Genomic DNA, 13,058 nt, shown 5'->3' with positions numbered 1-13,058 from the left:
AAGCATGGCAGTTTAATATTTTTTCAGTTTGACATTATACAGACAATTATGATGTGAACATGCAGCATATTTTAGGCAACTTAATTTACAATGAGACCCTTAATTATACAAGATAATACCAGTCAAATATATGTATTTTTAACAGACAAACATGCATGCGTGGTATAATAAGGTAGGAGTCTAAGACATTAAGAATGGACTGAATATGCAGTATGTGTGAAACACTGGCTGAGTGCAGATATATGTGTGACTAGATTAATTCTTGCATATTCGGTGACAAGAAATATATGTGATTTTGACTCCATTTTGGATAGCAGTAGAAATCTATGAGCTGCCTTACAAGAGCTTCCATATTTTAACATGTTCATATATCTGATTTTGGCTTTACCGTTGTTGGTATGTGTGCATACATAATGATATTTCAAAGATCTAATTTCACAATAAATAAATGAGTATCGAGGCCACTTAAGTCTTATAGCTGCAGTGTTGTTGAGTAATGATATACATCCAGTGAGCTTTGATATACTGCTTCAGTAAATGTAATTCAAAGTTTACCTACTAGTCAACAAGTTCTATACAGATGAGGGTTGAACTCATCATTTTAACTCACCAATTTTCTACTCCCTGATTGTTCATAAAAAGTCACTTGCAGTTTCCATATGAGGATCGACAGTGATAGCACTCTGTTGTCTTTGTTTTCCCCAAGACTCTGTGAAAATGGTATATATATATATATATATATATATATATAAGTAAAATAGTGTGGGGGCAAGTTCCTCTTATGGATGGAACAAGGGAAGATTTGCCCTCCTGCCAAAACCATCTTGTAGATTTTTTTATTGGGATGAAGCTTTGCCCATTCATTTTTTTTTCTAGTTATAGCTTGAATCAGATAAATGTCAAGGGGATGTAACATATGTATATTTTATTCCAGAATCTGAGGTAACTCAAGATGTTTAGAATACATAATGCTGAACCCTGCTTCTAAGTTTGTTTGCTTTTTTTTTTTTTTTAATAGTGACAGAGCTTTGGGAGAAACCAGTTCTGTCAGGAAGAAAATATTTTAAAATATTTAATGTGTTGTTGTCCTTTCGAGCCTTCATTCTTACCAGGATGGGTTCGGATCCGATCCTCGGATCCGACTTGGCCTTTGTACACAAGCTCGAGGTCTTCCACTAGCTCATGGCTAAACCCTATCCCAGCATGCACTAGGAAAGCTGTCCATATATTGTTTGACCTAAACAAGATCGGGTGCTCATTCTATTGGCTCTGGCTAAGTATACTCTTAATTATCACACGATTCAATTTTGTAAGTATTGTAAATAGCATCTTACTTTAAATGAGTGCATGTAAAGTGTTTCCACATTTACTTTAAATGTGTGCATGTAAAGTGTTTCCACACCTACTACATAAGGGTGTTTGATCAAATTAATCTGTATATTATAACCCTTAAGATCAACCACAATGAATTTTGTTGACTATGCGTGACATTGAATGTACATATTTGTAAACTGTTCTATAAAATGTATGTTTTATACTATTGTATCTTTTGTATCTTTACTGTATTATGTATCTTGGAGCTTTTCTCCCCGGGCCTCCACTGAAAACAGGTCACTTGGACCCAGTGGACTTCCCTGGTAATCAAACTGGAAATAAATAATACATAAAATAAATAATTATAATCACTATTGTTGGGAATTGCCTAATCTTCACTATTATTGATGTAGATAACTAGTTATTGTGCTAGTTTGTTATGTCCACTCTGTTGTGCCTGTTTTTATGCTGTTGGCCATTGTCTTCTACCTAGGCCTTATTGTCCCCATCCCATCCTCCACCTTAAGACTCTTAATAGCCCGTTTCAGTTAGAGGGCTCTTTCTTACTCTTAAAAACCGCAAAAAAAGAGACGCTGTCAGCTGCAAAAATTCCAACAAGGCCTTTACTAGTGCAAAAACACAAGCACTTTCACAAAATGAGCTTCCTCAGGTGTACATCAAGCACTAATGAGACACGCCTATATATACACAGTACAAACCACATGATGCAAAACATTCAACTTCCTGCTTAAAAAATACTTAACATATATATAAAAAATACATATAAAAATATATACACATAAATAAAACCTAAACAATAAATATAAATATAAACATCATTTAATATGTATTAAATACTAGAATAAACAAATAAACCCCTTAAAATCATCTTTTTAGTGGCCTCATTTTCAACGTAGGTTTCAGGGGAATGCATTCATTAAGACCATGCTCTTCCGTGCTTCTCAACCTGGTAATCCAGATAGCTTCTAGATTCTCAGTCCTATTATACATATCACCCTGTCTAATACTCTCATGTAATAATCCAATCACTCTAAAACCAAAAACATGAGATTCATCTGTACTAGATACATGTTTAGAAAGTGCATTAGTTGTACTAAGTTTCCTGATGTTATAAACATGCTCCCTAATCCGATCCCTAAGATGCCTGTCCGTCTTGCCAACATAAAATTTGGCACAGGTCCTACAACTAGCAAGGTAAACAACATGTTTACTGTCACAAGTGCCAGAAACTTTGAAAATGTAATTTCTACCCTGGTCAGGGTGAGTAAATGATGACCCACTATCTATACAACTACACCAATTGCAATTTCCACACTGTTGAGTGCCAGTGCAAACACTTTGTGACCTATCCTCCTTCGGATAGCAAAGTCTCCTCTTAATAGATCTATCATTTCTAAAACTGATCCTAGGAGTATCATCAATTATACCTGCTATTTCACTATCTGTCAATAACACCTGCCAGTGTTTCCTAATAATGTTAATATACCTATCCACATCAGAAGTGTATTTCAGAGAGACTCTCAGATTAGTCTGAGTTGAGATCTTATCTGAACTTTCAGAAGGTTGTCTCTTCATGGAGAAATAAGGTCTGGCTCTATCACTCCGTTTACACGTAGCTCTAGGTACTTGTTCAGACAAGGTCCTATCATCATACCCTCTTTCTTTCAAGAAGCTTTTAACTCTATCCACTTCACTTTCAAAGTCTTCTTCCCTCACATTTAGTCTTGAAGCCCTCATGACCTGATTTGCCACAACATTTCTGAATATATGGGGGGGATGCGTATTGTCACGATGTAAAGATGGTTAACATGACAACTCTTCCTATACTGTTTGGTATATACATTCCCTTCTGGGTTTCTCAGTACTGCTACATCTAAAAAATCTAAACCTTCATGAGATATCTTATGTGTGAATTGCAAATAATCTGTAGACTTGTTAACATGCAGCAAAAATCTAGACAAACATTCCTCATCTCCTTCCCACAGAATAAAAACATCGTCTACAAATCTACTGTAGAACAAAACATGCTCACCAAAGGGACCCTTAAAGATATAACGCTCCTCCCAAACTGCCATGACTGCATTGGCGTAGCTATTGGCACAAGAAGTGCCCATAGCTACGCCATTGCACTGTCTAAACATCTGGTTACCAAACAAAAATATATTGTGTTCAAGCACCATTCTCAATAAATTTACCAATAAAGTAACTATCTCATTGCTATACTGTGTATAGCTCTCTAAAAACTGTTGAACAGCTGTCACACCCTTGTCATTGGGTATCACAGTAAATAGAGAAACTACATCCAATGTAATAAATGAAGCCTGACAATCAGTGTGTGTGGATAAAAAATCATACAAATCTCCAAGAAAATGCTCAGTGTCCCTGAGTATATGTTGTGTCTTATTCAGTATAGGTCTGAGGTGCTTCTCTATAAATATAGAAATAGATTCAGTGCACCAGTCTACCTGAGACGATAGGTCTCATGGGTGGATCCAGGGTGGATTTATGCACCTTAGGTAAACCTTACAGCACCGGTATAAGTGGTTTCATAGTAAGAAAATACTCAAATAATTTCTTATCAATCCGTCGTTGTTCAAAAAAGTGCCTAACGCCATTTGCTACTTCATCTATATGTGCAGCAACCTGCGTCACATTTAATTCTTCATAGAACAACCTATCCCCAGACTCTCTAGCATCCTATCCTCATACCAGTCTCTGTCAAGTACTACAATAAGCCCACCCTTATCTGCTGGTCTAAAAACAAGCCGTCGATCATTCTCCAACTCCCTCAAGGCTATATTATCCTGCCTGGTTAGATTGAACCTCCTCTTCCTGGATTGTATATCAGGACTCATACATGTATCATAAATATCCCTTATACATAATTTCTCAAATGCATTAATTATCAAATTATTATTAGGGATAAAAGAACTCGGTCTTGCAAACATGTTCATTCGCTTATCAATATCACTATTCTTGTACATTAATTTTAAAGTCAAATTTCTAGTAAAAGTCTTAATGTCCATGATCACATCTACAAAACATGAATAGCTGGTAGGTATAAACGAAAGACCTTTCTTCAATACTGCCAGCTGATAGTCATTCAAAAAAATACTTGATAAATTCAAAACTAATCCTTCTTCGCATTTGAGAACGCTTTCTTTATACTTATCTGCCCTGTCGAGCCATTGTCCCATTTCCGCTTTCCCCGATTCTGGCTCCGGTCTCTCGATTGTTCTCTCCTCACATTGTTCGAGTTCTTCTTCATGGGTAGAGGGAACTCTATGTTGTATCATCGTAAAAAACTCTCCGACACCATAGGGGAGTCAGTAGAATCAAGTCTGTCCCTATGTACTTGCGCCGTCGTAGTAACAAACTTTTTTCTGATATTCAACTCTCCAGGAATAAGACCTGCAGATGCAGATGTGCTCACATCTCCCTGTTGATCTCCGGACGCCAACTGCACTTCCGCCCCATCAGAAGCAGCCGATGCTACTTCCGCTGTCGTAGCAGTGCTCTGTAAACTATGTCCCTCTCGGCCACGCTCTGCCCTCGGCCAAGTGAAGATGTTCCCAACACGAAAATCGGCTCTATCTCTAGAAATTTTCTCAGTTTTAGCTTTTTGGAGTTTACTCTCATAGAGAGTAAGTGAGTTCAGGATGTCTTCTACATAAAAATCTAAGACATCTCTAGGATATTGTTTAAGCAACTCACCATATACATTGTTAATAGAACCAGTTAAGTTCAGCATTTCTCTCTCTGCTGCTCTATATATGTTAAGTATTTTTTAAGCAGGAAGTTGAATGTTTTGCATCATGTGGTTTGTACTGTGTATATATAGGCGTGTCTCATTAGTGTTTGATGTACACCTGAGGAAGCTAATTTTGTGAAAGCGCTTGTGTTTTTGCACTAGTAAAGGCCTTGTTGGAATTTTTGCAGCTGTCAGCGTCTCTTTTTTTGTGGTTTTTACATTTATCTTGTGTTTGAGACGTTTGGTGTGGATTCTACTGGCAATATTTTTGTTCATTCTTTCTTACTCTTGTTTTTCTATTTTAGGAATTGTTTAAAGTCAGTTCATTTAAATTAGAGAACTATCTTAACCTTAGACCATTTAAATTAGAGGGCTTCCCCTTTCTTTCAGTCTCCCGGGCATAGCCCATTTAAGTTAGAGGCCTGTGGCCTCCTTTTATCCTCTATATCTGTTTTGTAATTCAAGTTTACTGTTTAACTATTGTTGTTTAAAAAAAAAGCAAAAACACTTCTCTAGCTATTTTCGCTTGTTACTATCCCTTATTTTCAGGATGTCTTCTAAAGATTCGAAACCCTCAGGTTTCAAAAAAAGTGGACAGAAAATGTCCCTAACTGATAGACACACAATTTGTATCTATTGCCTAGGTGCTGTTCATCTCGAGGAGTCTTGTTCAATTTGTCATTCCTTTAATCACAGGGTTGTCTTGGAGAGGAAAAACAAATTGATACTGAGTGGTCTGTTAAACCCCCCCCTTCTCAGAAGCAATACAAGAAGGTCCAGGTTTATCAAAGTCTGACAAATTTCCATCTTCAAAATCTGACAAATCTGGCTAGAGATCTTCCTCTTCTAGTGCTCGATCTGAGCCTTCAACAAAATTTTGACACTGAATCCTAAGTCTGTCGGATATGAAAAATCTACAGTTCCAGCACCATCAGTCTCTATGCCAATAGAGTTCATGTTGCAGAGCCGGTCCCCTGTCTTGGAGCCATTCTCTCCTACTCTAAGATCACCTATACTTCAAACTTCCAAGTCTCCAGCCCCCTCCACTCAGTTTTCCAGCAGCCTATCCGACGATGACGTGGATCGAGTTATACAGAGGCTATTAAGGACACTGGCATTGGCCAAGCTGTTATCGGATCCAACCACATCCTCCCCTTCTGCTCTGATTCCTCCTCCAATCCAACTTCGGAGTCAGAATGTACTGAGCTGATATTAGTGGAATCATCAGTCCCGAGACCTATTACGGGATCTTTAGATCCGACCATTGCTCCCACGTCCTCTGCTCCATCGGAGCTTGAGGAGTGTAGGAGCCGGTGCTCTCCATTCATGTCTGGGGAGGTGAGTCGGATCAGACAGTTGTCGGATCCGACCTTGCTTCTCAGGGCATCGTCTCAGGTGAGCTTGGCTCCTACCTCAGCCTTAGGGCTGTTGTCCTTGATCCCAGGGTTTCCCTCGACTTCTGTGGATCCAGGGATTTCCTTGGATCAGGAGCAGGGGCATTTGAGGTGATGAGGAGAGTACTATCTCCACAGGCAGTTTCTCTGTCATTCTGGATGTTCTTCCCTCAAAAGCACTGGTGTCTGCCTCTATATCCTTGCATCCACAGTAATGCAGAGATCCTAGACCTCAGGATGCCCCACAGGGTACCCCCCCACTCTTCTGAAACCTCTCCAGAGTACTCCTCTGAGGAGGTCCCTCGGAAGAGGTTATGTAAGAGGAAGCATATAGACTCCCCAAAGGAGACAGTCACTTCTGATATGAACCTCGATGAAGCTGAAGGATCCCCACGGTCGCCTCTTGATGATGTCTCCTTTGGAGACATCTTAGAAGTACTTAAGCAGAGAGGTGGCTGTAAATCCACCAACCCTTCAGCAGAGGAGTCTATGTACCTGAAGGCCTTTGAATCTCACCCTTCCTCCACTTGGGTGTCTCCATCTTTCAACAAACTTCTGGATCTGGTTTCCTGAAAGGTGTGGGAATCAACAGATTCAGTGGAACCTGTTCCTCGGATGCCAAATAAGCTCATGTCCCCCTCAGCCAAAACCTTTTTAACTAAGGGAGTCCCAGTAGCTATGGTGGTGGCTGCAGCAGCTGCCACCAAGAAGGAACTCTCAGAGACATCATCTTCTGTTCATCCACCGAACAAGGAGTCTCATACAATGGACAGATATGGAAAATGCATTTTTTCTTCAGTGACCTTTTCTCTCAGATCACTGAATTACCTGACCCATTTTACTAGATTATAGAGAGATCTCCTGAAGGAGTTAGGAGATACTCTCCAAGGTTCAGTAGCTGAAGGGGTGTCGGAGAAAGTTTCCTCTCAGCTCTCTACCCAAAATTCAGTTGTCATCTCCTCTGTGAGACTGATTTCTTATGCAGCAGATGGAGCGAGTAGAGCAGTGGGTACAGGTAAGGAGACATTTTTGGATGCACTTGTGTGACTTCATGGAGGCCTTTAAATCTCCCTTTGTGAATGCCCCATTTGATGGCTTGTCTCTGTTCGGGCCCAAAGTCAAGGACACACTAACCAGGTGTGAGCAAGAAGGAAAGACTCTCTCTGCAGTAGAAGTCCATTTTCCCTACCTACCAGACCATATCCCAAAGGTCAGAAAGGAAGTGGAAAAATGTGGTTTCGAAAATCCCAGAGAGCTTTTCATGACACATGTGGTGAATCTTCCCCCAGGGGCAGAGGGGGAAGTAGTAATGGAAGATGACGACCACATGGCAGAGGGGGTCTGCAGAATCAGGGCAACAGACCCTTTCTTTGGTAAGCCCTTTCAGTGCTCCTGAAAGGAGGCCCCCACCTATCCATCTCTGGAGGCAGTTGGGGGCCACTTCTCTTTTTACCTAGAAGCCTGGCTACAAACAACAAAAGACAAGTGTGTACAAAGCATCATATCCAGAGGTTACTCTATACTCTTATCCTTCCCTGTCGTAAACATAAAAAAGATCCCAGATGTTCCACCCAGTCAAAGGGAACAGGCAACGTTAGAAATTTGAAAGTTGATAGACAAAAGAGTCATCCAGACAATCCCTGCAGACCAAATAGGATCCAGAACTTACTCAAGATTCTTTTTAGTTCCAAAGAAAACAGGGGACTGGAGACCAGTTCTGGATCTCAGCAATCTAAACAAATTAGTAAGAAAGTCCACGTTCCAGATGATAACACTGGAGTCCATACTCCCTTTTCTGGGACAAGATGATTGGATGTGCTCGACAGAAATGTATGGCAGTAGTTGCAGCTCATTTGAGATGCCTAGGATTCTTGGTGTTTCCATACTTAGATGACTGGCTACTAACCGCCACCACCGAGCATCTACTAATAAAAGCGAGACACACCACCTCCCAGCTCTGGTCTCACCTAGGAATGACAATAAACTACGAGAAATCTGCCCTACTGCCTTCTCAGCATGTCATTTTTATAGGAGCAGAATTGGTTGCAAGTATGATGGCCACACTTCCACCAGAAAGAGTTCTATGACGTCAGGTTCTAAATCTTCTTACAAAGAAAAAAGGACAAGCAAGGCTAGTCCTAAAATTTTGGGGACCATGGCAGCAGTAACAACCTTGATCCCATTAGCATGTCTACACATGAGAATTCTCCAGTGGTTACTGTCCACTCAGTGGTCAGTGCAGGAACTGCTGATGTTCCACCAAATATTGATAACAGAATCTTGCAAAAGAGACCTTCGTTGGTGGCTTTACTCAGCTCATGTGATGCTAGGTTGTCCATTTGTACTTCCCCAACCATTGGCCACAGTGACCACGGACACCTCTCAGATAGGGTGGGGGGGCACTTGGCAGGATCATGAGGCCTATTTGAACATCAGTGTCCTAGAGATGAGAGTGGTGCTTCTGGTGTTGCAAGCATTCCAGGACTCTCTTCCACTGGGAACTATTGCAATACAGACAGACAACATGTCATTTGTATGGTACATAAATAAACAAGGAGGAACCAGATCTTACTGCCTTTGTTGAGAGGCCCTGAGAGTATAGCAGTTGCTGACCTCCTCCCAAAGTTTTCTGTTAGCAGCACACATCCCAGGGAAATCCACCGTGATAGCAGACAGACTCAGCAGAGTGATTTTGAGTGGTCCCTAAAAAGAAAGTAGCAGAAAAGATTTTCCGCAAATAGGGCCAGCCTTGTTGCGACCTTTTTGCGACATCCATGAATGCTAAATGGAGCAGTTACTTTGCCCTTATCCCCCCTCTGGGGGAGTCACCAAGGGATGCACTTGTACATGATTGGCCCTTGGGCCTCCTCTATGCTTTTCCTCCCTTTCCATTAATACCCAAAGTTCTTCAGAAAGCCAATTACTTGGGAAGGGACTTGATACTCATCATCCCATACTGGCCTCGTCAAATCTGGTTCTCCTTCCTGTGGCCTCATCTTTGGGAAGAGCCTTGGATTCTGGACCCAGTTACAGAGCTTTTGACTCATGTCAGGAATGCTCCATCCTTCCCTTCAGATCCTCAATTTGACAGCTTGGCTGCTCCGATTCCGACCATAGCCAGGTTTCCTAACCTCTCTTCATCTGTTAAGCACATCCTAATTTCTTCTCATAAGGCTTCTACAGGAAAGATACATAGAAGCAAATGGAAAAGATTTTCATTAATGGCTTCTTGTAACCACATTGATCCCAATACTGCCCCAGTCAATTGCATTTTAGAATTCCTAGCAAAATTATTCAATGAGGGTGCAGCTGCAGCTACCATTAGAGTTCAACTAGCAGCGATATCTGGTTTTGATATAGGTGAGTCTGGCCTTAATGTTATATCTCATAGGCTATGCAAAGCATTTCTCAAAGCTACTTTATTACTATGACCACCTATCAGAGACCCCCCCCCCCCCAGCACCATGGGACCTAAATTTCATCCTATCTCATTTAATTTTCCCCCCTTTTGAGCCAGCATCATCTTGTGAACTCAAGCTTTTGACATGGAAAACTATTCTTTTGATAGCAATTGCCTCTGCTAGGAGGGTATCAGAGCTGCAAGCCTTGTCAATAAAGCCCCCTACTTGCTTTTCCACAGAGACAGGATATCCTTATGAATAAACCCTTCCTTTTTGCCAAAAGTATGTTCAGAATCAAATTTGAACCAATCTATAGAGCTACCAGTATTTTGTCCAAATTACAGGAGTAAGGTAGAATACGTTACATTAGCTGGATGTGCATTGATAATTGCATTTCTACTTACACAGGACTGCAAATGTCAGAAAATTTGACCAACTATTTATATCCTTTTCAGATTCAAAAAAAGGTGCTTCCTTCTCTAAAGTGACACTTTCAAAATGCTTTCAGATTGTATAACTTTCATCTATAAATCTCAAAACCGAGATCTTCCCCATAGAGTTAAAGCCCACTCTACAAGAGCCATACCAACCTCTTCTGCCTTTCTGGCTAGACTACCAATTGATACCATTTGTGCTGCGGCAACATGGGCAAAACCACATACCTTTACCACTCATTAAAGTCAATTTGGCCTCCAAGAACAGGGCCTTCTTTGGTTCCACGATTCTGAAGAATATTCTCCCTTGAGCCACCCGAGAAAGATGGTGCTAGGAATGCTGTTCCATTCTGGTAAGAATGAAGGCAAGATAGGACAACAACACATAAAAGAAGTTATGTACTCACCATAACATTCCATGTGTTTTCCTTCCCCTTCATTCTTACATTCCACCCTCCTTCCCTCTGCCATTTTTACACCTGGAAGACCGAGTTGGTACAATTGGATATCATTATTCTATGGCCTTCTTTATTGCACTCGGAGTTATTAAACTATCTTTATCTGTATTACTCTTATTATAACTGCAAACAAAATCTGGGGTGCTTTTCTAATGCATGCTGGGATAGGGTTTAGCCACGAGCTAGTGGAAGACCTCAAGCTTGTGCATAAAGGCCGAGTCGGATCCGAAGATTGGATCCGAACCCATCCTGGTAAGAATGAAGGCAAAAACGGACAACACACATGGAATGCTATGGTGAGTACATAACTTCTTTTTTATTTGACTACTGACAGCTCATTTGCAGTATTTCATAGAAGTTGTTTTTAGTCAGTAAAGAGTCCTTTTCTTTGGGGTTCAGTCATTGTGTTGTGCTTTGTTTAAACTCAAACAGTCTTTAACAGAGCTATGTTTTATGGCTCTTTTTCAAACATGAGCAGGGTACTTTGCTTTGGCTGTTTCCTTTTATTTGTGAAGTTAATTTTACTTCGATGGTTAGTGTTTGCTTTCTTCTATCACAGTTTACTGTTTTATCTTTTCTCATTTGTTAGGGGGTACTTATAACTTCCACTTTCCCGAATCAAATTTTCATTTAAAAACAACTTTTAAATGTTAACAATTGAGATGATTAGAACAGCAAAACACTTTATTAATTAGTGTCTGATGGCTAGGACCACTTTGAATCATTCTTCTTACCAAGATGTTAGTCATCACCAGTAACCCGGTGCCTGTGTACAACAAACGTCTGTCTAAATAGCAAGACAGATGTTCTGTAACTGAATGTGAAGTTCCTGAATCTAACAGCCTGGAAAATCTCAAGTTAACTGCAAGTAATTATCCTTTTTCTGCAGACATTCCAATTATCTTGTGGGAAGTTAAGAGATAAAATACCAGAAAATAATACACCTGTCTAAATCTCATTTGTGTCTAAACAAAGGCTTAGAAATATGATCCTTGCCTAGCTCCTCAAGTCCTAGAATACATAGCAGCTTCAGTCAGTAATGACTTGGCTTCTTCATCTGTCAAAGTTTACCCTCATGCTATTTCAGCTTGTATGCTTATTTTTCCAGTCATGATGTTTAAGCTTACTGTAGAGCAGTAGTTCACCTCTAATTTCCAAAGCATCCAGCTACACCTGTTTCTGTCTTTTCTATGCATGTCTGCATCCATACCTGAGGCACATGTGACCGCTGAGCCTTTTCTTCCTCCCTCTAGTGCTTGAGATCATTCATTCTGCAACCATTGGGTACTGCCCAACATAACCAGAATGCTGGTCATCCATGCAACCATGGAGGTGGTTTGTGTCTTTAATCTGCATCCGTTGATGCAGGCAATGACAGCATTTCTGTATGGCTCTGTCTCTACCCCTGGGTGGCTGATATGAGCATTCTTGTCATAGCAGAAGTCTGTAATGCCCTACACTTACATGCACTTGCTTCATCCAACATTTTGTTACGGTTGCCATCACAGACTTGGTAGTACCAAGCTCACATCCCTGGTCTTACATCTTTTCATTGCTGACAAGATTCCTTTTTCTGGTGGTGGGATGGTAGACTCAGAACACCCTTCGTAAAAAAAATAAAGTTACGTACCTGGATAAATCTGGTGTAGAGCACAACAGTAGTAAATAAAATCCAGAAATCATAGCAAAACACCAGAACACACAGCCACAGGTTGAAAATATTTAATTGGAAGTAGTAAAACAGTAGTAAGTGCTTTCACAATAAAAACTGAGTCTGATGAAGCAATTTCATTGTGAAAGAGCTTACTACTGTTTTACTACTTCCAATTAAATATTTTTAGCCCATGGCTGTGTGTTCTGGTGTTTTGCTGTGATTTCCAGACCACCCTTCCCCCTTCCCCAAACATGGGCAAGCTAGAGTTAGCTGTTTACTTCCCTGTTCCCCTTATGTGGTTCCCTCAGAACCCTGTATATTGAACTCAGAATGTCTAGTTGTAGTCAGGGCTGTATTCCTTTATGTCATGGAGATAAGCAAGTTAAATTTTGTGAATGACAAACTAACAGATGTTCATCATTCCCACTACTGCAGTTGCCTTTGGGTTATATGAGTCATTTCATGTCTGAGAAATGACAACTGGTCAGCTTCAAAAAGCTGTGGCTCTCCCTCACCACCTTCAGTCTGACTGCTGATTGGCTAATCCCAAAGAGGGAAATCAACAGTCAGAGTGAAGATTTCTACAGTGCTTTCTTGCCATCTCAAGAAGAAATGTCTCTTGAGCTTCACA

The 13,058-nt window shown here is 40.5% G+C and overlaps 1 protein-coding gene across 1 annotated transcript in view; it reads left to right on the top strand.

Moving 5' to 3' along the window:
* ARVCF (ARVCF delta catenin family member) overlaps window positions 1-13,058 on the top strand; it is a 2,347,833-nt gene that overhangs the window by 2,183,888 nt on the left and 150,887 nt on the right. The gene's annotated exons all lie outside the window — the stretch shown is intronic.

The sequence above is a fragment of the Protopterus annectens genome, chromosome 4.part0 (genome assembly GCF_019279795.1).
Source record: "Protopterus annectens isolate FY-2018-M chromosome 4.part0, PAN1.0, whole genome shotgun sequence".
In the NCBI taxonomy this organism is placed as follows: domain Eukaryota; kingdom Metazoa; phylum Chordata; order Ceratodontiformes; family Protopteridae; genus Protopterus; species Protopterus annectens.
This window is presented reverse-complemented; position numbering and strand designations above follow the sequence as displayed.